The sequence below is a fragment of the Pseudonaja textilis genome, chromosome 1 (genome assembly GCF_049901715.1).
Source record: "Pseudonaja textilis isolate UNSWEBS1 chromosome 1, rPseTex1.2, whole genome shotgun sequence".
NCBI lineage: Eukaryota > Metazoa > Chordata > Lepidosauria > Squamata > Elapidae > Pseudonaja > Pseudonaja textilis.
This window is the reverse complement of record NC_141990.1, coordinates 169222186-169246757: the sequence shown is the minus strand read 5'-3', so window position 1 is coordinate 169246757 and position 24572 is coordinate 169222186. Positions and strand designations below refer to the sequence as shown.

At 38.8% G+C, this 24572-nt stretch overlaps 1 long non-coding RNA gene across 1 annotated transcript in view; it reads right to left on the bottom strand.

Annotated features, from left to right (window-relative positions):
* The window catches only part of LOC148127917 (uncharacterized), a 139599-nt gene extending 115774 nt beyond the window's left edge, over nt 1-23825 (bottom strand). The window contains exons 1-2 of the long non-coding RNA XR_015739889.1: nt 23306-23825; nt 17370-17980 (exon numbers count right to left, since the gene is read on the bottom strand). This is a non-coding gene — a long non-coding RNA (uncharacterized LOC148127917). The remainder of the gene's footprint in view (nt 1-17369; nt 17981-23305) is intronic.
* Nucleotides 23826-24572: the final 747 nt, after the last annotated feature.

The window sequence follows — 24572 nt, the reverse complement described above, 5'->3', positions numbered from 1 at the left end:
GAAAACTGCTTTAAACATGCTGCACGACGGGCACCCAGGCATTGTTCACATGAAAGCCCTGGCCAGGAGCTATGCTTGGTGGCCGGGCATGGACAAACAAATCGAAACCTGGGTTGCCACTTGCAGCAGATGCCAAGAGACTCGCTCGGCTCCCCCAAAGGCCCCACCATTAGAATGGGAGACACCCAGAGGCCCATGGTCGTGCATCCATATCGACTTTGCTGGGCCAACCAAGGGGCATACCTTTTTGATCACTGTTGATGCCTATTCGAACTGGCTCGAAGTGAGTAAGATGAAAACCACCACCACAGAAGCTGTCACCAAGAAACTAAACAAACTCTGCCACGCACGGTCTGCCAGATGTGATAGTATCAGACAATGGCCCCCAATTTACCGCATTGGCATTCGAGCAGTACTTGGCAGACCGTGGCATCCGACACGCATTGACATCGCCAGCTCACCTGGCGGCGAATGGGAGAGCTGAACGCATTTTACAAAAAAAACTGTTCAAAAAATTGAACATGGCAACATCCACGAGAAAATCACCAAAATGCTTCTACTACAACACATCACATCCAACACCACTACCAACAAAAGCCCAGCAGAACTGCTCATGGGCAGAAGACTCCGGTCATCTCTAGATATCCTGCACCCTGCTTACACCCCAGAGAAACCCCCGGGCTCCAGCAGCAAATACTGCACCTTTAATATAGGAGACACTGTTTTCGCAAAAAACTTTACCGGGGACCCACTATGGATTCTTGCAAAAATTACCCAAATCACTGGCCCTCGCTCCTACCGGCTCGAGACCACCAATGGTAGGTGTTGGAAACGGCACATTGACCAGCTAAGGTCCAGGCTGGCCACCCTTCCCCTCACAGACTCTAACCAAGAAATCGGGGGGGGGGGGAGGAAACCTCAAACTTAGAAAAAGAACCAATATCGGCACAAGCAGAACACCCCCCACATACATTAAATAAAAATCAAACATTAAACCAACAATACTTACCTACAAACAGGGGACTGGGGCAGACGGGTGCTTCACCTGGAAGTAGCAGCCAGACAAGCTCAACCAGCCCAGAGAATCCTGGCGGGAGCGACAGAGCGAACGACTCGACCAAACCGGATACACCAGGTGGGAGTCACAGCTATAGGCCCAGCTCACCCTTCCAGGCGGTTCCAGCGAGAAGCTTGAGAGCGACGTGGAGCCCATCCGAACCAGACGACGACCAAAGACATTATGAACCACGCAAGTCAAGTAGGCAGGTCCGAAGACCCATCTACTTACGTGACTACATTACCCCGCCCCTTGGATGGGACCAAGAGGTGAGGGGTGTTCCGTATTAAGCCTGCTTGAAGACCTGCATTCCTATTGGTCCAGAAAAGCCGGACCGTCATTGGACACTTAAAACACCCCTGATTGGCTCATATAGGGTTTGCCGCGATTGGCTACAACCAAGTGTGGCAAACTCAAAGAACTGTCATTGGCTGCCTATCCGTGGCCAGCGCTATAAAAAGAGCTGCCGCGGATAGGGTTTTTGTCTCAGAATTCTTCCTGCTTAATAAAGAGCTGTTTGTTCACTACTCAAGCCTCGTTCTTATGGGACCCACCGACCACACTTAACAGATTAAATCCCATTGATAACTGGTTTTATTGATGTTTATAGAATATTGAGATATTGAAAATGTGGTGGAATACTGAGTGATACCTATAATATTAAAATATTAGTGACTTAATAGGGGTTAATAAGTATATGCTATGAAGAAATGTTATTGATATTTAAATGTATTTTTAGAGGAAGTGATAAAAATAATAAAAAGAGAATAGTATTGTTTAAAGATAATGAGGTTAATATAGAAGAACCCCAACCAATGGGAAAAATAAAGAAATAAGTATAAACTGAGAAATGGTAGAATATATATTGATATATAAAAGATTATAATTATAATGAGCATATTAAGGTCAGAAGTTGGAAGATAAAAATTTTGTATGTAATTGTATTATTACAATGAGCTCTGTGTGAAAAACATGTTAACCCAGTCACTGCACTGTCCACAAAAAATGCTGGTTGTTAAAGGAAAAACTGCAAGTAAAACATATACAAAGAAAAAAAAACTAGATCGGATTGGAAAGTCAAAAAATATCCTGGAAAATAAAATAACATATTTCTTCCATATTGTTGCCAAGAAGACTTTATCTATCATGAGATGAGCTAGATCTGAAGGAAAGTTTTACTGCAGTGTACGAGTGTATTGTTTCTTCACTTAAAAATTTAAATGTTTTTTCTTTTCGCTTGATATAAAATCAATTATTTGTTGAAGGGTAAAACAAGCCCTTTATTTTATACACTTCAAAATGTTGCTATCATTATATATGTTGCATTGGTACCTTAGTGAATTTCCCCCTTCCTTTGTGTATATAGGGAATGTGCTTGTATTAATAATGTAACTATGACATACATTTGAAGGGAAGCAAACTGAACAGACTGTTACAGAATATTGCTGATTTACTTACCAGAGAGCCAGTTTGGTATAGAAGTTAAGGCACCAGCCTAGAAATTGGGAGACTCTGAGTTCTAGTCCCACCGTAAACAAAAAGCCACCTGGGTGACTTTGGATCAGTTATTCTCTCTCAGCCAAGGAAGAAGGCAATGGGGGAAAAAAAACTTGTGAAGAAAACTGCAGGGACTTGTCCAGGAAATCACTAGGATCCACATGAATTAAATACATATTCACACATATACACATATGTGTTATGACTCCCCTTCAAAATTCAAACGAACAAAACAGAAAGCAGCCGTTTCACAACTAAATCAAACGGAAAGAAGTCTTACAAGATAACAGCTGGCAGAAACCACAGCATAAATCTTTACTCTGTCCAGCAAACCAGTCCTGGCAATAAATCTCCAGTCTCAGAGCTCCTTGCTGTAACGTCCTCACTCAAATAGTCACTTTGTTCCTGGAAAAATGTACCAGCCCAGCTGTGTCCTTTTATACTCATTGAGGCAACGTGCTAATTTACTGACTCGCTCTTCTCATTCGCTCCAGCTGATTTTGCCTTCTCAACCGTCTTCTATTTTTTACATTTAACCACAAATTTTCCAAGTTCTCATCTCCACTAGAAGACTCTCTCAAAACTTCCCTGTCAGCCATTCCCGGCTGTTGATCAGATAAGGAACCAGAGGAGGTAAAAGATCCTGACAATTCTAATACATCAGGTCTGTCATCCTTTGTCACGTCCATCTCCTCATCCTGGTTATCAGTCCAATCAGTAAGCCAGGCCGGCTCATATTTTTCTGCCATGACCTCTTCACTTGAACTCATATCAATCACAGGAGCTGAATCCAAGCCCGGAGCCACAACACATATGCACACATATACATGCACTTAGTTTAACTGGTTTACAAGAACAGAAATTACAGTAACTGTTGAAATTAAATAAGGAAAGTTAACTCTAGGTAAATTCTTCCATCTAAACTAATTGCTAGCTTAGGAAACAGTGAAAAATGTGAGATAGTTATATTCTGTACACATTTTTAGAAGGTATTAACAACCATTATACTGAAATATATTAACAACTATTATACTAAAATATACTAAACAGAAAACTGCATACAAAACATTACTGCAGATTTTTTTAAAAAAACTTGCTCTCTTTGCAAATCTCTTTTTTTGAAAACTGACAGAAGTCTTTCATCTTTTTAATACATATGTAGATATATAAACATATCCTTATACAAAGCTTGACAGTTGACTTACCTGATTGTTACCATAAAGCAGAGACTATAGATTACTACTACTACTACTAAATTTATTATTCATTTATTTCCATTTCTCTTTAAAAAGCCTGGAATGCTACAAAATAATAAAACTACAACTTTATAATAAACAGTTAAAAGCATGCAATACAAAAACTTTAATTACAGCTTTTACCAAAACATATCAGTGTCCTATGGACAATTCCATAAGAATTGGCAGGTATAAATTACCAATTTATTCAACTGTTTTCTGTGGAAATAATAAAAGAAGTAGACATAAATATTTGTCCATGTATATTTTCTCCCATTTTCTCCCACTTAGATATTATTTTTCTGCACATTTAGCAAGTTTTTTTTCCATTAAACCCTGAATCTTTGAGCATTGCTAATACAATTGAACAATCTCTTACCTTAATGTACACATGTTGTGGTTATTTTTTTAAAAATACATATTTGCATGCATATGAAAAACAGGTTTATTTGAGATATCACAAACTTATTTATTTGTATAAATCATTATGGGAACAAGTTTCTTAGTTTCCCTCCAGAGTGTGGCAATAGATCCTCTCTAGTTCTTATTGGCTCTTTAAATTAAAGTTGGTGCCTGAATATGACATCTGCATAAACCCCATGTCCTCTGAGTATGTGTGTGTGTGTGTGTGTGTTTGTTTATATTTATTTATTTAATTTATAGTGTATGGCATATAAGGCCAGTGAGTTTATAATCTTTACACACAATAGAAGTTCTGGCAGTCAATCACTAATCCTTTCTTATACTGGTGCTCCAGTGGTGTGTGTGTGTGTGTATGAAACTAGCTCCTCACCAGCTGCCAGCAGTGCTCTAGAGGAAGTCAGATCATTCAGATTTTCCTTTGCCAGTTTTCCACTGACTGAGGCCAGGCAGATCCAGCATCGGCTCCTGCTCCCTGTGTAGAACACAGCTAGGTTTCCCACGACCAAGATGGTAGTACCTGTTTATCTATTCGCAGATGGTATGCTTTCAAACTGCTAGGTGGGTAGGAGCTAAGGATGAGTGATAGAAGCTTCATCCATCCCATGGTGATCCATCCCATGGTGATGGGCTCGAACAGCCAGAGTACTGACCATTTCTGGACAACAGATCCAGCATCATTAAGCCTCAGCACCATCGCCTCACTACTGCGCTCCGAAATAGGCAAAGAATTCTTCTCCCCATCCAAGAATTCTACTTATGAGAGATTTTGAATATTTTTTTCCTCTTTGGTGTGTGCTCCTTGCAGTGCAGGCTCCAATATTGGCTCTTTATGCCTGACTCTGCTCAGCTTGTAAGTAAATAAGTGCAATCCTAGTCTCTTCTTCTTGAAAAGGAAATAAATGCTCTGGAGAAAATGGCCTTAGACATACAACCTTTGAATTAGAATATCTGCTTTATGGTAACATAAGAGGTAGATTTACTATTCTATCCATGTACTGTCTTCCATGTCTCTTCCCCTGAGAGCAACCATATAGCTCACAGGTCAATTCCATGCCTGCCCCAAATAAGCTGTTTCAGGATACTCTCAGAGTGGCAGATTATGGCAGCCAACCCACTGCTCTCCTCTGAAGCAGATACTCCAGTCAAATGCTCCAGGGAGAAGAACAGGAAAGCAAACAATAGATTTATATTGTGACTTCTCCTCATTCTTCAGTTCCAGCCTACATAATATATAATGCTTTAGGGTTGGTTTTTCTTACCTCAACATTATTACATTTTTGAAAATAACACCCACATTTCCTCTCACTACTGAAGTTGGTATCAGGAGTGATCTCTTCGGAGGTTTATGTTGCTTCCTATAATCTGCAGAAATCATCAGCACAAGCCACATAAAGCCACAAGAGTAGGAAAACAATAAAATGTGTACTGTTTATAGCTAACGGACATTTTCCTGCTACTCCTGTTTACATCATTTATCAGTTTTTTACATTCTGCTGAAGGAAATTTCTGTTTGCCCTTCTCTAAAAATGAGCTGAAGGTAGCTGAAGGAATGTAAAACTGTTGTTGTTTTTTTTGGTTACACGGCTTTCAGCCCAAGAAAATAATTTAACCTAGCAGAGTCACTAGTTTAGAGACACTGTTATGTTTAAATGATCAAGGTTGATCTTGGGGCACTTTGGTCAAACAACTTACAAGTTTGAAACTTGAAAGATCTGTTGACCAAATTTTGATTTCAATAAGGAATTGGTAACTTAGTCTTCCTCAAATGGTTTGCATTTGAATGCACACCATCCCAGCATGGATATTAGCATTGTTGACAGGTGATCCTAGAAATGACAGATAGAAAACCGAGGAAGGCTGGCAGCCATCTTTTCATAAAACCATGGAAGAAAGCACCAATATATGAATTAAGAATTAATTCCATTCAGAGTAGCTGGATGTAGGGTGGCATGTAAACTTAATAAATTATTATTAAGAATAGTCTATTGCCATTTTTTGTTAGTTGTATAAGCCCATTTCATACATTCATTGCATTCTTGTTTATTTTTTAAAAAATCCTTATGTACAAGTACAATCATGCACAAATCTCTCTAAACATATTTTCTGTACAAAATACTCTTTTGTAAATGCATTTTGGGAGAACTAAAGGCACAGCAGACAAGAACTATGGATAGAGAGGAGATTATTAGAATACTTTTGAGAAACAAAATACTGAAGTTTGTGATTACTGTTAAACAGAGTAGGGAATACTGTAGATAACTCTGCAACAAACAAATATTAAATTTCTGTATTTAGCTTGCTTGAAGATGGGGAAATAATGCCTCATTCAGAATAGACAATGACAAGAAGATTTGTCATCTTGTTAAATTGCTGAGGAAAGAAGAGATCCTGGTGACATATCCATGTTGTTTTTCAGCAACACTGTAGGAATGGTTTGTCACTATTTTGCTCCAAGCTGCTTTTTTAGTCTAAGCAATAGCCCTGTTTTATTCAGGGCTATTGTTTAATTTTAATATGGAAAAAAGTATGTTGGTGATTGAAGAGCTAATATAGTGATTTGTTTTAAAAAAGGATTCTTTTCCCCAAAGCATTTTGGAATGTATTGTTTCAACTTAATTAGTTAATGGTTTAGTTTTCAGGGCATATTATTGTTTCTTTTTTTTCTCTCAGACAAATAAAATACCAGACTGTTAGTATTTATTTGAAGACTAGGTTGAAGTCCATGTGACTTTTTATCATAAATGTTTTCTATATGGCTTTTTGGCAAAATTGTATTCCAAATCTTCTGGTTCTGATATTTACTAACTATGATTGATCATTTATGTGTAGTCATTCTTGCAGATATAATTCAATATTATTTAGCATTTGTTCTGGATTTCTTTTGATGCTCATCATAACTGTTTCTTCTATCATCTGTAAACTGGATTTTGTACATGTGACATATCTACTTAGTGACATATTTGTATAAAATCTTCAGTTGCTCAGCATTTGATAGCTGCTAAATATATTCTACCTTTTTTATTTTAGTTGATTTTGGTTTATTCTCTGATTTATTCTCAGTATTATCAGATATTCAGAATGAATCTCTCAAACCAGTATTTCTTTATTTATAAAATTTATTGGCTGCCCATCTTACCATAGCTTAACAAAACTCTGGGTGGTTTATAGTTACATCTAAGTTAAAAAAATAAAAAGTTACAATAAAATCTTAAAAGCAGATACGTGGAAAAGGCGGGGGGAGTTAGAGGGGAGGAGGTAGGATTTGTTATTACTCAATCAACCATCTCCACTGTACTGTTCCCTCACTGGGGCCCCAAGCCAACCGGCAAAGCCACATCTTTAGGCTCTTATGAAAGGATAGGAGGGTTGGAGCCAACATTATATTGGGGGCAAGAACTCCAGAGAACAGGAGCTACTGCAGAGAATGCCCTCTTCCTGGACTGGAATTGTTTATTGGAACAGTTTTTTTTCTATTTGCCAGACATGTTTATGGGAGGGTTAAAGAATCTGAATCTGTCAGTGCCAGTCAAACTTATGAGGGTCTGCATATTCTTGGTGATGGAACAAAATGATACATGAAACATAAAACATTAACCCTAACCCTAACCCTAACCCTAACCCTGTAGTAATTCTGAAAATTCAGTTTCATTTATTTTATTTATTTATTTATTTTTGTCAATTGCTTACAAGATAATAGGTATAAGTAAAAACATAGTTATGAATACCTGGATACATATAAGAAAAATAAAATAAAAGAAACAATAGGACAGGGACGGTAGGCACATTGGTGCGCTTATGCACACCCCCTACAGACCTCTTAGGAAAGGGGTGAGGTCAATAGTAGACAGTTTAAGGTTAAAGTTTTTGGAGTTTGGGGAAAAAACCACAGAGTCAGACAGAGTATTCCAGACATCGACCACTCTGTTGTTGAAGTCGTATTTTCCTGCAATCAAGTTTGGTGCGATTAACCTTGAGTTTGTATCTATTGTTTGCTCTTGTGTTGTTATGGTTGAAGCTCATTGAAGTTCATTGACAGGTAGGACATGTATGATTTTGTATACTATACTTAGATCGGACCGAAGGCGGCATAGTTCTAGGTTTTCTAGGTCTAGAATTTCAAGTCTGGTGGCATAAGGTATTCTACAACAAGTAGAGGCGTGGAGAACTTTTGTGAAATATTTCAGGACTTTCTCAACTATGTTAATATCAGATACGTAATGTGGGTTCCAGACTGATGAGCTGTATTCGAGTATTGGTCTAGCAAATGTTTTGTATGCTCTAGTTAGTAGTGTAATATTACCAGAGAAAAAGCTACGTAAGATTAGGTTAACAACTCTTAATGCCTTTTTGGCTATGTAGTTACAGTGGGTTAGTTATTTTGTTTATCGTCCTCAAGACTCCTGTCAGACTAGATTTGAAATGTTCTGTGTTGTTGCACCTGTGTAGTGATGATCATATCTGAGCTCAGGAAGAGAGACAAAAATCATTACAACATATTAAAATGCTGGTTCATAATTTCAAAGCATTTCAGAAGAATGATACTGTATCTGAACAAAAGCAGCTATGTTTAGTTTTTCTTCTCTATAAACTCCAGAATGGAAAAAGACCAGTGGTGTTACTCAGCAGGCTCTGACCAGTTCTGGAGAACTGGTCATGGAAATTTTGAGTAATTCAGAAAACCAGCAAATACCACCTCTGAGTAGTCCCACCCCCATCTATTCTCCGCTTCCCGAGTCCCAGCTGATCAGCTGAGTCTTTTTTTTTTTGTTGCCCTGCACAGGAGAACGGAGCTGGAAAGCAGGTTAGTGAGGTGGGGAGGGAATGGGATTTGCAGTAACCTTCCCCCAGGAGTGAGGAGGGAATGGAGATTTTACAGTATCCATCCCCTGTCATGCCCAACAAGCCATGCCCAACAAGCCACACCATGCCCACCAAACCATGCCCACAGAACCAGTAGTAAAAAAATTTGAATCCCACCACTGGAAAAGACATTTTCAAAGTACCAGTCTTGTACAGGCAAACATTTGTTTTTGGAACCAATCAAATGCTTGTTCGCACAACTTTCAGTGCCCACCCATATTGATTTTCTGCTTCTTGCATCTGGATAAATCCAGAGATATTACCAAGTATCCATAGCAGTCTTCTATTTTTTTTTTTTACTGTGGTTTAACAAAATAAATAGATAAGCTTTGAGCTTGTTGAGCATGTAGGGAAAGGAGAAAATAAAAAAACTGTTTGTCAAAGAATGTGATTACACTGAACAGCAAATGTAATTTTAATGGAGAATGCTCCCAAATAAAACATTAAGTACAGTTTAAACTTTGCTATCCCAGAAAAAAGATATGTGTGTGTGGAAATCAGTTATGGTTGCCATGATATATACTTAATCCAAGAGCAACCTTCCATTTCTTAAGGGTCTTTTTTCTTTGTTATGCTAGTTGGCTGAAGTCTTTGGAAAGAAGTTGGCTTTGGTTCAGAGTATTTGGGGCCAGCTTTATCCTGGTGGGAGGGGTTAACTGGGTTTATCTGTGTCCAAAATATTTAGATGTTACAACTACATGGTGGAAATGGAAAATGAGTATTAACAAGACTTGAAAGTAATAAAAAGAACACTTTACTGTCCAACAAGTCTTTCATTTGCAGAGGAACACTGGCTTAGCAATGCTTTAAACAATATATGAATGGTTTTGGGATAATACGGTTTTCTCATAATGGTATTCTGTGGATTTTATAATCTTTAAAACTGGTAGCAATTTGTATAGATTTGGTACTGTTTTAAAACACATTGGATATAAGTATCAGATAGAAATAAGGAAGGAAATAAAGACTATATTCTAGAACAGTGTTTCTCAACCTTGGCTGCTTTAAGACGTGTGGACTTCAACTCCCAAAATTTTTATAACAACAACAAAAACAGTGTGTCAGTGTATCTTTGTGCACATAATAACATTATCATAAATATTTTATTTATATATATTTATAATTGTTCTAATCAGTATTTTGTATCACTTATATTATCCTTAACATTGTAATTGTTGGCTTTCAATAATATATTTCACATTCATTTTCTTACTTTATCTAACTCATTCATTTATCAGTAATGATATATTATAATTTACTTACATATTTCAATTTCTTACTCTTATATCCAACCATTCATAAAATAAATTCCAAATTTTATAATAATCTTTTTCTTCTTGTTCTCTAATTGCCATTGTCAATCTACTCATTTCTGCACATTCTATTGTTTTCTTAATTGGTGCTGTAACGTCCTCACTCAAATAGTCATTTTGTTCCTGGCAAAATGTACCAGCCCAGCTGTGTCCTTTTATACTCATTGAGGCAATGTGCTAATTTACTGACTCGCTCTCCTCATTCGCTCCAGCTGATTTTGCCTTCTCAACCGTCTTCTATTTTTTACATTTTACATTTTTTACATTTCCAAGTTCTCATCTCCACTAGAAGACTCTCTCAAAACTTCCCTGTCAGCCATTCCCGGCTGTTGATCAGATAAGGAACCAGAGGAGGTCAAAGGTCCTGACAATTCTAATACATCAGGTCTGTTGTCCTTTGTCACGTCCATCTCCTCATCCTGGTTATCAGTCCAATCACTAAGCCAGGCCGGCTCATATCTTTCTGCCATGACCTCCTCACTTGAACTCATATCAATCACAGGAGCTGAATCCAAGCCACAACACTGATCTTTAATTTTTTATATGTTGTGGGCAGGAGTGGGATTCAAATTTTTTAACAACTGGTTCTGTGGATTTGGCTTAGTTGGTGGGTGTGGCTTGGTGGTCATGTGACTGGCTGGGCATGGCCAACTTAATATCACTCACATCGAGGCACACATCTCCTCACCAGGCCTCTCAAGACTGTGGTGATGCTGCAACAGTAGTAAGTGTGAAAAATGGTCATAAGTCACTTTTTTCAGTGCCATTGTAACTTTGATTGGTCACTCCACACAAGCAAAGTACCGGTTCTAGAAAATAGGTGCGAACTGGTAGAATCCCACCCCTGATTGTGGGTCAGTATCTCCTTTTGATATAAGTGTAACATATGCCTCTGTCCATGATTTATGTACTTTATTTTTTGTCAAAACCTCATTCAATACTTCCAACATTATAATAGAAATTACTTCCTGTATTATCTTATAAAATTCAGCTGGTAGCCCATCCAGGTGGGGCTTTTCCAGTATTTTGTCTATTTAGTTCCATCACTGTTATTTTCTCATCTATCATGGTCTTTACTTCATCCAGTATTCTCAGTAATTCTGCTTCTTGTAAATATTGCTGTACTTTGTTTTCTAGTATTGCCTCTTGATCATACAATTTCTCATAGTATCTCTGTACTATTTTTTTCTTCTCTTCATTTCCACAAAATAGTGTGCCATTTTCATCTATTAATTGTGGTATTCTTTTTGATTCTTTTTCTTTCTTCAGTTTATATGCTAGCCATCTACCTGTTTTATTTGCATTTTCAAAATAGTTCTGTTTAGCCCCTCTAATCTTTTGCGTCAGTTCTTCTTTTTCCATTAATCCAATTTTGTGTTTAATTATATCCATTTGATTTTTAATATTTTTGTGCTGTGGATATCTTTGTAGATCCTTCTCCAGTTTCTTATGTTCTTGTTCAAAAGTTTGTTGTTTTTGTCTCTTTTTAATGTTCCTTCTTCTTGTATAAGTTACAATCTCACCTCTGGTATATGCTTTCATGGTGTCCCATACATTTTGTAATGAGGTTTCTCCTGATTTATTTTCTTTAAGGAAGAAAACCAATTCTTTTTCCAGGTTATTAATAAATTCTTTTTCTTTCAAAATTGAATTATTCAAAGTCCATTTTGATCTTTTCTTCTGTCCCTTCCATTTAATCCTTATTGTGTTGTGATCAGCCCAAATGTTTGTGTCAATATTTGCTTCCTGAATATTAGGTATTAAATCTGTTGACATCCAAATCATATCTATTCTTGACCATGATAGATGTCTATTTGAATAAAATGTAAATTGTCTCTTTTTGCTATTCAATTATCTCCATATATCTTTAATACTCATCTGCTCCACCATCTTAAAAAAAGATTTGGATATTTTTCTGTTTTTCTTATTTGTTTTCTGTGTTTTATAGTCCAGTTCTGTGTTTACAATTGCATTAAAATCTCCAAAGATACATATCTTATCATATTCCAGTTCGATTATTTTATTGTGTAGCTTCTTATAAAATTGGTCTTGCTGATTATTGGGAGCATAGATTGCAATTAAAAGTACTTTTGAGTTAATATCTATTATTTCAACCATTAGTATTCTTCCTTCTTCATCTGTATAAATTTGCTTGGCTTTGATTGTATTTATAATATATAAAACAACTCCTCTTTTATTTTGTTGTGCCAATGATGTAAATATGTTCCCAATTCTAGGACAATTCAACAAATGTACATGTTGTCTTTTAATATATGCTTCTTGTAGGGAGATTATATCCATGTTTAATTTTCCTAGTTTATGAAATATCTTTTTCCTTTTAATAGCTGAATTTAGTCCATTTATATTTATAGAAATCAATTTCTTTTCCTCTTCCATTGTTTATACTTTATACATAGTGTTAGGTATGTAAGTCACCTTATTTGGGTTGGAAATATATAAAGTAGGATAGACATTTTAATACTGTATCTTTAAGAGAATGCTAAAACTGTAATTGGGTGTGGTTCCACAAATGGCCATAAGATGGAACCAGAAACCTGAAGTGAGTTCCTTCTGTTGGAGAGTGTTGCTGTTCCTCCTGACTGTTACTGATCGTTGATGTAAGTCTGTTACTGAACTGTTTTTTGATACTAGACTTTGATATTTGGATTATCCCTGAACTGAACACTGACTGCTTTACCTGTAAATGACTTGGACTGCTTATCTAGGACTTTGCTTAAATGTTTACTGGAAGTAAAAACCTACATTTACTGTACAGTGTATCTGTGTGCTGTGTGTGTGTTATTCTTCACTATTCTCACTACATCTCTCTGTATGTGCTCATTCTCCTAACGGGGAATTACCTCAACAGATAGAATTTATTGCACTTGTTCTTTGTTCTCTTTGTTCTTTAATTATCATTTGACCACCTACAGCTCTCTCCTCCTGTCTCCTTTCCTCCCTTTGTTCCTTCTCCATTTCCTTTGCCATTTCTGCTCACTCTCTATTGATTCATATCTTTTATTACATTGAAAAAGCTGGTAGCTGGTAGAAATACAACCAGAATTCCAGGATACTTTAAAATGACAACATTCCTTTTAAAGTAGCACTGAAGTTATTAAGAATTAGTAGCATAAACTTGTTGCAGTTGTCACCAATACAAATTTCAAGATAGATTTCAGTTACAATTCTTAAACAACTCTGTTAAAAATGTCCATCCAGCAATAAAGAAAAAGTTAATTCTTTATTCCATCATGGAAAAAAGACTTCAGTAAAGATTATAGCATTAAATATATCACAATTTTCAGCAAAACTGAGTAAATTGGAAAGTTGAACCAGTTCAATGTGGCAGTGAAGGTGTTAGCCTAGAAACAGGGAGATCAAGAGTTCTAGTCTGATGTTAGGAATGAAAGCTACCTTGGTGGCTCTCTTACTCATCTGGCCTTGTGCCTAAAGCAGTACTAGAACTCACCCTCTCCCCGTTTCTACCCTGATGCCTTCATCACTACATCAAACTGCCTCTCATTAAAAGGACTGGATTTTTTTTACACAACCCCCACCCCCACAGACCAGCTGTGGCACAACCCCCACCAGCTGTGGCTTTTTCTCTTCCACCTATTTTGGAGATCACTGTCTCACTGATCTATTAATTAGTTCTTAGATATTGCTCACAGCCAGATTAAATATTAAAACCCCAACTATTTCCTGAGTCTTGCTTCCAAGGTTGCTTTCAGAGGTAGTTTTTGACTGTAACACTTCAATATCTGCAAGATCCTCTTGTGAGCCTTTCCCTGCTGCTGAGGTGAACTCTTTCCTGTAGAAAAGCTTGACATCTGCTTTTATCCATGCCAATCCCTGTCCTGTTCCTATGGCCTTTGTAGCCACTGCCAGTCACCTGCCTTCCCTCCAAGTTAATGAGTGATAGTCTTGAACTACGCCGCCTATGGTTGGACTTAAGCATAGTACACAAAATTATTTTCTACAATGTCCTACCAGCTAATGATTACTTCAGCTTCAACCACAACAATACAAGAGCACACAACAGATACAAACTCAATGTTAACCACTCCAAACTTGATTGCAGAAAGTACGACTTCAGCAACAGAATGGTCAATGCCTGGAATGCACTACCTGACCCTGTTGTTACATCCTCAAACCCCCACTCCTTTAACCTCAAACTATTCACTATTAATCTCACCCCATTCCTAAGAGGTCTGTAAGGGGCGTGCATAAGTGCACTATCATGCCTCCCATCCCTGTCCTATTGTGTTGAGGTAATTCCCTGTTAGAAGAATGAGCACATACAGGGAGACTTAGTGAGAGAAGTGTTGGAATAATACACACACAGCACACAGATACACTATACAGTAAATGTAGGTTTTTTACTTTCTTTTTTCTTTTTAATTTTTATTGGTTTTTCAGACGAACATAGACAAACAAAACATAAAAACATCAAGCCATCTTCCATATACAGTGTGCCGGTTAGTTTACAAATTGTTTTGTGCTTCCATTTCATAGTCTTCAATTATAATTACATTGTATACAATCTCGTATTTTCAATCAATATATTAAATACATTAATATAATTATTAATCAATCATTTCACTATACATTCATGTTTTCCAAAATGATCATATTTTACTTAATTTGTTTTATGACAATTCATATTATCATCCCAGATCTATCCTAGAATCATTCTGTAGATATAATAAGAAAAGAATGCATCTTTATATATTTATTATTTTCTAAAAGTCTACATATTTCATTACTATATTTTATTGTCTAACCATTGATAGAATAGATCCCAAATTTTATAAAATTGTTTATCATCTTGTTCTCTGATTTCAAATGTCAATCTACTCATTTCAGCACCTTCCAATATTTTCTTAATGATTTCCTCCTGTGATGGTATTTTCTCATTTTTCCAGTTTTTAGCAAATACAATCCTAGCAGCTGTTAATACATTTTCAATCAGGTATTTCAATTCTTTACTATATATTTCAGGTAGAATTCCCTATAAAAATATCTCTAGTTTCAAATCTATATGCTTTTTTGTCATTTTTTTCAACCACATGTGGATTTTAGTCCAATATTTTTTAGCATCTGCACAAGTCCACCACATATGGTAATATGAGCCAGGTGTCTGATGACATTTTGAACATTTTTCAGATTTGTTCTTGAACATTCTTGCTATTCTTGTTGGGGAAAAATGCCACCTGTAAAACATCTTATACAAATTTTCTTTATATGCTGTTGACATTGTCATTTTATCATTTTGAGACCACAATTTTTGCCATTTCTCTAAGTCAATCCCATTTCCAAAATTCTTCCCCCAAGCAATCATAGTTTCATTAACTTGTTCTTCTTCTAGTTTAATTTCTAATAAATATCCATACAATGTTTTAATCACTTTTTCATCAGTACCTGTCAAAATCTTATCTAAATCAGTCAGTTTATCGTAGAAACCTTCTGTTTTAGAGTCTTTATCATACCTTGAATGTATTTGCGCATATGAAAACCAATTCACCATTATACCTTGTTCTAATTTTTGTATAGATTTAAGTTCACCCTTTTCATTCAATATTTCACCATATCTAACTGTTTGTTCCTTTTTATATATTATAGGATAAGAAAATGCTTCAATAGTCGATAGCCAGTCTGGAATTTTCAGATAACATTGTCTTTTAGTCTTCTCCCAATTTAAGCACAGAGACTCCCGTATATAATGTCTTCTAAAATACCCCTGTGTTTTAGTTCCTTTATACCATAGAAAAGCATGCCACCCCAACAACAGATCATGTCCTTCTAATGTCAACAATCTAGTATTTCTTTTTTTTGAAACAAATTTTATTAATTTTAACAAAAAACAAACAAAACAAAACATCATTAAACATTAAAAACATAAAACCGCTTTCCATCATAGATCTTTACAAAGCAGATAACACATTATTTTATATTGCATTTTTCTGGTTTACCATTTCCATGTAAGCACGTAAATTCCCTTTAACAAATTTCACATTATTTCTCTTTACTCTTATTCAATAACATTTCTTTTCTAATTTATCTGCTATTCTGACTTATTTTTGTTTTTGTTTTTTTAAAAAAAACAAATTTTGTTAGCTTAACAAAACTTACAAACAATCAAGGCATATTAACATAAAGAGTCATTCTGGAAGAACCAGTAAAACGTATCCCAATTTCTCCTTTTCATTCGATTATCCAGATTATATTTCTTATTAATCAAAATTTTTGCCTTTTAAAAAAAACAATAGACAAAACATACATAACACAAAACATAAAAAACCTCATTTCTGAAAGCTGCTTAATCCCGGGTTGAAACTCTTCACACAGACACAAATTCAAAAAACATATTTACTTTATATGTCAATCCATATCTTATTACCATTTTCAATTTTCTATATAATTTCTTCCCTCTTTTATCTTTCTTAATTATATCTTGTTTATCTTATCTCAATACAATTCATAGTACTTATCATTTTTTGTCTGTTCTTTTACTGTTATCCATTCATCTTATTTCTTTGACTATACTTCTCCTGTACACTAATTGGAGTAACACCTTTAACTCTTTTCCCTAACTTAAGAATACTTAATATAACACTTAAATTATATTGAGATTCTGGTTAGTACATTCTAGCATTACACAAAAAACTTTGTAAAAAAAGCAAATACACTACAATTACAAAATATAAGCCTACAATCCACCAAAAATACCATAAGAAAAACAAATCATACATACTAATACACATTTTACTCTAAATACACATAGAAAAACACACTTTTATGTACCTTCCAGAATCCCTTTTTCAATTAAATTTACCCATTGTCTCTAAATAAATTTTGTTTCTTAAAGTCTTGCTTCCCAGCATTAAGATTTTTCATCCCCTCCTTTCTCACTTGTTTATTTTTCTCCTTGCCTTTTTTACCCCATTGTCTCTCCTTCTCCCTTTTCTTCTTCTGCTTACCCACTTTCTGTTGTTTTCTAACCTTATATCCATGTTTCATCTCATTCTTCTCTTTTTGGATTGTTTTCTCTACCCTTAAAATCCCCTTTTTCTTTTCCTCTTCCTCCTCCTCCCCAAAGTAAACCCCTTGCTCATCCAAAATGGCTTCTTCTTCTTCTTTGTTCCGGTCATCCTGCTGCATAGTCAATTTTTCATAAGTGCGTACCGCCATTTCTAAAAATTGAAAAAGAGAGCCCAAAGTATCTTTTCCATCTTGCTCTTCTTTCTTATATTTTTGGTATTGAATTTTTAGTTTGTCCAAAAGCGATGCCATCATGAAGAGAAAGACTTCTTCAAAAACAACCACCCAAATATTTTTAGTCAAGAGTAATTCCAAAAGAATTCCAAAGTCACTAAGTAGTCCAAATAAACTATTTCTTTCAATGCTTTTTTTTTTAACCTTCTTCAATTTCTCTTTCTGGGGTTACTGATTGATCAAAAGGTTCCCATTAAAATGTATCTTTCTTTAAAATTCTAGGCAGTCTCCTCCTTTTTCAAGCTCTGCTCCAAAAAGTTTTTTTTCCTCTCCCGCCCCTTACAACAACAATTTCCCTTTAAACGCTCAGAAATCCATACCTCCTGTTATGACTCCCCTTGGAAATTCAAATGAACAAAACAGAAAGCAGCCGTTTCACAATTAAATCAAACGGAAAGAAGTCTTACAAGATAACGGCTGGCAGAAACCACAGCATAAATCTTTACTCTGTCCGGCAAACCAGTCCTGGCAATAAATCTCCAGTCTCAGAGCTCCTTGCTGTAACGTCCTCACTCAAATAGTCATTTTGTTCCTGGCAAAAAGTACCAGCCCAGCTGTGTCCTTCTATACTCATTGAGGCAATGTGCTAATTTACTGACTTGCTCTTCTCATTTGCTCCAGCTGATTTTGCCTTTTCAACCGTCTTCTATTTTTTACATTTAACCACAAATTTTCCAAGTTCTCATCTCCACTAGAAGACTCTCTCAAAACTTCCCTGTCAGCCATTCCCGGCTGTTGATCAGATAAGGAACCAGAGGAGGTCAAAGGTCCTGACAATTCTAATACATCAGGTCTGTTGTCCTTTGTCACGTCCATCTCCTCATCCTGGTTATCAGTCCAATCAGTAAGCCAGGCCAGCTCATATTTTTCTGCCATGACCTCTTCACTTGAACTCATATAAATCACAGGAGCTGAATCCAAGCCCGGAGCCACAACACTATCCCTCACCGCAGGGCCCTTCCCCCGGGTCTGACGATCCGGATGCGGTTTCGAAGGGAAACGTTCATGAAAGTCCCGAATGATGTCTGGAGCATGAACTGCAGACGCATCCGTCCATGAGCAAATTTCTGAGTCATCCACTCTCCTCCCAACTAAATACTGGAAACGACCCTTGAGCCAATGCAAATCAGTAACGCTGACCACCGTGTCATCAACCTCCGCCTCCTCACGGGGCGTTGATGGGGAAGTCGTACCAGCTGGAGCACGCAGAGGACAGTCCGGGGAGTCAGGAACCAAAAGAGAGCGATGGAATACAGGGTGAATATGCATGGAGCACGGTAAGGTGAGCTGGTATGCCACAGGGTTGATAACCGCCTCAATCGGGAATGGACCGATGAAACGATGGTCCAATTTCCTAATTGGGCGATCGATCCGAAGGTGTTTCATGGAGAACCACACCTTGTCACCCACAGCTAATGGAGGCGGTGCTCGACGTGACCGGTCCGCAAACCGTTTATAGTCCTCTTTCGCTCGTTCAAGTTGTTGCCTTACTAAACGGTGGACCGCTTGTAGTTCCTCCAGAAAATCTTGTGTCTCAGGAACTGGTGAATCCATCCAAGTTAATGGGAAGAAGCGCGGATGATAACCTACATTCGCGAAAAATGGCGTTACCAGAGTGGAGGTGTGCTGCTAGTTATTAAAAGCGAATTCTGCCAATGGGAGGTATTTCGCCCAATCGCTTTGTTGCTGATTAACAAAACACCTCAAATATTGGGTAAGAATGCCAATCACCTTCTCAGTCCCGCCATCAGTTTCCGGATGGTGCGCTGACGCTAAGCACACCTGAACTTGTAGCGCTGCCATTAACTGTTTCCAAAACTGTGCAGTAAACTGAACCCCACAATCAGAAACCACTCTATCTGGCAGTCCATGCAGATGAAAGATATGCTGTAAAAATAGCTGAGCCGTAGTGCGGGATGAAGGTAATCTCCTACAGGGAATGAAATGAGCCATTTTAGTCAGCATATCAACTACCACGAGCACCGTCGTGAAGCCCGACGAGGATGGTAAATGCGTGAGAAGGTCCATGGAGATTGCTCCCCATGGTCTGCCCGGAGTCGGCAATGGTTGGAGGAGTCCAGGGGGTGCACCCGATGCCGCTTTCGCTTGCCTACACTGGACGCAAGAAGCGATGTAAGAGAACACATCGTGATGAACCCGAGGCCACCAAAAAGTCCGGGTGACCAAATGCAAGGTTTTATAAAATCCAAAATGGCCAGCAGCGGGGTTATCATGACATTGTGTCATGATGAGAGCTCTCAACGACCTGGTAGGTACGTATAATAAACCCCGATGTCGGAGCAAGTCCTCTTCAATGGACCATGGAGAATCAGGTCCGATGTCCCCCCGTCTCTGCTGCATCCACTCATCCAATCGTTGCGCCTCTCATATGCGAGCCCGCAAGTCTACTGGATCTTGCAGTACGGCCAAGGATTCTGGTGGTAACACCGTTCGTAGAGGAAGAGGATCCTCGGGCCTGATATACTCGGGCTTCCGAGACAACGCATCTGCCCTCCGATTCTGTCCACTCGGAACATAAGTAATGGAGAAATTGAACCTGGCAAAAAACAACGACCACCGAATCTGACGTTGGTTCAATTTCTTAGCTGTGGTCAAATGTTCCAAGTTTCGGTGATCTGTCCAAACCTCTACCTTGTGCCGAGCCCCCTCTAAATGATGTCTCCAGGTCTCAAAAGCAGCCTTAATGGCCAACAACTCCTTTTCCCAGATGGTGTAGTTGCGCTCTGAAGCTGTGAGCTTCCTAGAATAGTATGCGCATGGGAAAAGAGGCGCGCCATCCTTCGAAGCTTGTAACAGTACCGCTCCGATAGCGACATTAGAGGCATCTGTCTCGACCACAAATGGACGATTCGGATCAGGATGCCTCAATATCGGCTCGGCTACAAATGCTTTCTTTAAAATGTCAAAAGCCTGTTGTTGCGGGGGCCCCCACACAAACGGGACCTTCTTACGGAGGAGCTGAGTTATGGGGTCCATTACTTTAGCAAAGTCTGGGATAAAAGTCCGATAGTAGTTGGCGAATCCCAAAAGACGTTGGACGTCCTTGACTCGACGAGGGGCTTCCCAACTACACAATGCCTCAACCTTTTTAGGGTCCATAGCAATGCCCTCGGGAGAAATGATGTGCCCTAAAAACTCTATCGACGACTGAAAAAAGAAACACTTCTCCAGTTTTGCATAGAGCTTATGCTCCTGAAGACGCTGCAGCACTTGATGGACCTGATGAAGGTGGTGATCCCTGGACCGAGAGTAGATTAAAATATCATCCAGATACACCACGACAAACCGATCCAGCATGTCCCGAAAAATGTCATTCATCAAATGCTGGAATACAGCGGGAGCGTTGGTTAGACCAAATGGCATGACGGTGTACTCGAAATGACCATAACGAGTGCCAAACGCTGTCTTCCACTCATCCCCCTTGCGCATCCGAACCAGGTTGTAAGCCCCACGCAGATCGAGTTTAGTGAAGATAGTAGCCTCCCGCAACCGCTCCATCAATTCCGGAATGAGCGGTAAGGGATAGCTATTCCTCACGGTGATAGAGTTTAGTCCTCTATAATCAGAACAGAGACGCAGTTCTCCCGACTTCTTCTTAACAAAAAGAACGGGAGCCGAAAGAGGGGACGACGAGGGTCGAATAAATCCCCGAGCTAAGTTTTTATCCAAAAACTCTCAGAGTGCAACCAACTCGGGCTCCGACATGGAGTATAATCTCCAATACGCATACGCACTGGCTGAGTAGCACAGCGAACGGGTCCCGACTTGAGTTCACACCCATCTACGGTTTCCACCTTAATGGGTGGATTCACAGGAATCAAAGGAATTCCAAAATGTTTAACAAAAGCACAGTCCATAAAACTGGTTGTAGCCCCTGAATCCACCAGCGCAATGGCAGGAATTCCTTCCTTCTGGGACTGTAAGAAGATACAAGTGTCCAAAAGTAAATGCCGAGGAGGACCAGGATTTACTTCGGCAATTTGGGATGGGGATGGAGGATGTGCCCGACCTAGGGTTTCCCTGAGGTTGGGCCTACCCCGTTTCCCAACGGGCCAGGAGTGGTTTCAGGCACAGGTCGGCGAGTCCTTCTCCGAGTGCAGGAATTTGCAAAATGTCCCGGACCCCCACAATAAAGGCACAAGCCTTCCTGGAACCTTCTCGAACGTTCTTGCACCGTTAAGCGAGGGCGGAGTGCGCCTAACTCCATCGGCTCCTCAACATTAACTGTGGGTTGGAAAACTCTCAGTGGTGTGGGTTGTGCATGAGAAAACAAAGATGGTTCCATAACGAGCCGTTTGCGTCCACGTTGCTGTAAACGAGCTTCAATTCACAAGCACTGAACTATCAATGCATCCAAAGTTAAAGCCCGCTCTGCATGGACCAGTTCATCTTTGATGGCATCAGACAAGCCTTCCTGGAATGCAGCCATATGAGCCGGTTCGTTCCAGTTAGAGTCCATACACAGCAAACGAAATTCTGCAACGTATTCCTGCAGGGAATGTTTCCCCTGATTAATGTCCCATAACCATCTGTCCACAGTTTGTATCTTAATTGGGTTCTCAAACATCACTCTCATTTGTTGAAGAAAACCCTGGAAATTATTCAACAACGGGCTATCTTGAACCAACAAGGGAGTAGCCCAATTAGCAGCCTGCCCAGTTAATAAACTGATCATAAATCCTACTTTAGACCGGTCAGTTGGGAAGTCTTCAGGCCTCAGAGAGATAAACAATTGGCATTGACCCATAAATGCCGGGAACCTGTCCATTTGCCCAGAAAATTTCTCCGGCATGGATACTGGGCTTTTCCTCACAGGAGGGGCAGGGGGAACAGCAGCAGGGCTTGGTAAGCTGGAAACATAATTCAGCAATTGTGTTACCTGATTCTGAAGCGTCACATTGCTTTGCAGTAGCTGATTAATTTGTTGTTGTTGCTGCTCTACCAAACGCTGCAGTTGATTTGAATCCATCTTGCTTTAAAGATGGTTTGTTTGTGGCCAGGAACAATAATGTTATGACTCCCCTTCGAAATTCAAACGAACAAAACAGAAAGCAGCCGTTTCACAATTAAATCAAACGGAAAGAAGTCTTACAAGATAACGGCTGGCAGAAACCACAGCATTAAATCTTTACTCTGTCCGGCAAACCAGTCCTGGCAATAAATCTTCAGCCTCAGAGCTCTTTGCTGTAACGTCCTCACTCAAATAGTTATTTTGTTCCTGGCGAAATGCACCAGCCCAGCTGTGTCCTTTTATACTCATTAAGGCAACGTGCTAATTTACTGACTTGCCCTTCTCATTTGCTCCAGCTGATTTTGCCTTTTCAACCGTCTTCTATTTTTTACATTTAACCACAAATTTTCCAAGTTCTCATCTCCACTAGAAGACTCTCTCAAAACTTCCCTGTCAGCCATTCCCGGCTGTTGATCAGATAAGGAACCAGAGGAGGTCAAAGGTCCTGACAATTCTAATACATCAGGTCTGTCGTCCTTTGTCACGTCCATCTCCTCATCCTGGTTATCAGTCCAATCAGTAAGCCAGGCTGGTTCATATTGTTCTGACATAACCTCTTCACTTGAACTCATATCAATCACAGGAGCTGAATCCAAGCCCGGAGCCACAACACCTCCAGTGCGGGCTTTCCAATTTCTGAGAGTGTTAAGTTCAAAGCCCAAAGTCCTTTCTCTGATAGTTTCCAAGTTAAAATACCTTCGGTGCCCAATGCATTTTCCAGTTCTGCATTTAATGTTTCTGTGGGGTGGGAGAGTAAGTAGAGAAAAAGTTTTCCCTTAGCAGCTTTCTCCGCCGCTCTTCTCTTCTTAGGGATACAATATATCTTTCAGGCAATAAACAATTCCACTCCAGGGTTTTAGAAGCTGTTATTTTCCCGGCACAGCCAGCACTTTCACTTTTGAATCTTCTTTCTCCTTCTTCCTCCAGCACAATCTTTTCCAGCTGCCAGCTTCTTAGTGGCGGCCATCACTGACCGCCGCTCCACCGCCTTGAGAAAAGGAGGTTAAGCTGTGTGAGGAGCGGGTCTGCGACACCCCCAAACCCCTTCCCAGATCCTCCCTATCTTCGGCTGCCTCTACAGGGCAGCCTTATCCTCCAGATCCGTCTGGATCGGAGGCACCAAGATGGCGAGCACAGCATGGATCGCAGAGAGACGCGAATCTCTGCTGTCGCCGAAGCCCGGCAACCCGGAAGTCTACAATCTAGTATTTCTTAATGTTATCCATTCCTTAACCCACATCAAATTTGTAGCTTGGTAATACAACTCCCAATTAGGCAAACCAAATCCTCCTCTTATTCTGGCATCTTGCAAAAGTTTTAACCTTATTCTCGCTTTCTTACTTTGCCATATATATTGCAACACAATTTTACTTAAATCTTCAAAGTAATCTTTTCCAAGCCTAATTGGAATTGTTTGGAACAAATATAAAATTGTGGGTAATATATTTATCTTGATTGTTGATATTCTCCCTATTAATGACAGCTGTAAATTTTCCCACTTTGCCAAATCTAGTGCTATCCGCTGCTTTGTTGCAGCAGATCTTGTTTCCAAATCAGGACACAAGACCACGAAGGGTAGGAGATACAGGTTTATTTGTGCAAAAGGTTCAGAGCATTAGCATGGCAAATTCTGAACCCATTGCTATTCCTGAGGGGTTGATTTTATGCAGCTCACAATCTCAGATTTTCCCAGGACGTTTTTTCTTATCAGGCTATACCATACCATATGTACTACAAAAGGGAGGAGTAAGTCTAATTAGTCATTTTGCACAATTCAGCATATACGTGCTGATCTTACACCATCTGTTATTTTCCATACCCACCCTTGCCATCCTTGCCATTTAGCTGTTTACAGAAAATATCTAGTTCATAGGTCATTA